Raw genomic sequence first — 1,593 nt, forward strand, 5'->3', positions numbered from 1 at the left:
GCCTCCCTTCTGAAGCTGCTGCCCCCGCGACCCGACCCCAGATGAAGCGGAAGAAAATAGATGGATGGATGGATGGATGGATGGATGGATGGATGGATGGATGATGGATGGATGGATGGATGGATAGATGGAGGGCAGTTTTTTCTTGCATGTTGTGGAATAATTATTTGGTTTAAACTGCAGCATTAAGTTAAAACTCACAGTTCAAGATTAATGAACTTAAAGCTAAAAAAACCCCCAACCAATTTAGACACTTATTTCTTCTTGCTAAATCAACTTCATAAACTTTAATTTCTGAGTGAAAAACCAATACAATTTTCATGTTGACTTTAATTGTATTTTCAAGGCAGCATTTTCATTTTCAAGTTAACCCACCTTTAAATGTTTTACAGTGTATGGCTTAAGGTTTGGAAGGTGATGCAGGTGCATTCATTTTTATTCAGAAATCCAGAAGCTGAAAGTGTGATTAATTTATGCAGAAAATATAATWTGAGATATGCCAATTGTGAGTGTAGGGAGTAGAGACAATCAAACTACGTAGAATATTTAAAATCAAACTATATWCTGTAATATTTAATACTTCCTTGAATTATGTTTAGCAGTGTAGGATACAGCTCTGGAAAAAAAATTAACAGACAACTTAAAATTAGAGACAACTTAGTTTAGTTTTTCTGATTTTACTTTTTATTGGTATATGTTTGAGTAAAATGAGCATTGTTTTTTTTTATTCTATAAACTAATAACAAGTCTCTGAGGTTCCAATCAAAAGTTAAGTATTTATTTGCAGAAAATGAGAAATGGTTAAACTAACCAGATGCAGTTCTTTCAGTTCTCAAATAATGCACAAAAAAAACAAGTTCATGTTGATTTAGAAACAACAATACTAATGTTTGAACTCAGAGAGAGTTCAGAAATCAATATTGGATGAAACAACCACAAGGTTTTCAGTGGTTTTTTTTCCAGAGTTATATGTAACTTTGTTGTTTCTGTCGTGTTTGGAAGGTTAGCTCCCTCATCCGCAGAAAAACGAAAAACAAATCAGTGTTCACTGTGAGTGGAAATTTTGAATTATGGATGAAACTGCACAGCTGAGGGGTGGGCTGCAGGGAGCCGGAGGGGGGGGTCTTCTGGGTGGAAGGTGGGGGCATCATCTGTCTAAAAATACGCCCTGACATTATATGTTTTTTTGGTTTGTTTTGTCTTTTTCATGTAGCGTTTACATTTTCCGTGGACGTGTTTCCAATATGAACACGAGCTTCTCTGAGTTGGGATGGAGTGAAGTTTTAGAGTTTAGTGAAGTTTTAGAGTTTAGTGAAGTTTTAGAGTTTAGTGAAGTTTTAGAGTTTAGTGAAGTTTTAGAGTTTGGTTGAGAAATAATTCATTAAGTTTATTGTATTTGTACTCATATGACTGTTTCCAAAAATAGTATGGTCACATATTACTTTTATTACTAGTATTACTATTAATAATAATAATAATCACATTCTAAAACACCTTTTTGTTCGTTCAACAGCGTTTCCTTTTTACAAGATTTACAATTTAGATTATTGAGGAACTATTTCTCACAAAGCCCGACATTATAACTTGTATTTA

The sequence above is a fragment of the Poecilia reticulata genome, linkage group LG6 (assembly GCF_000633615.1).
Source record: "Poecilia reticulata strain Guanapo linkage group LG6, Guppy_female_1.0+MT, whole genome shotgun sequence".
In the NCBI taxonomy this organism is placed as follows: domain Eukaryota; kingdom Metazoa; phylum Chordata; class Actinopteri; order Cyprinodontiformes; family Poeciliidae; genus Poecilia; species Poecilia reticulata.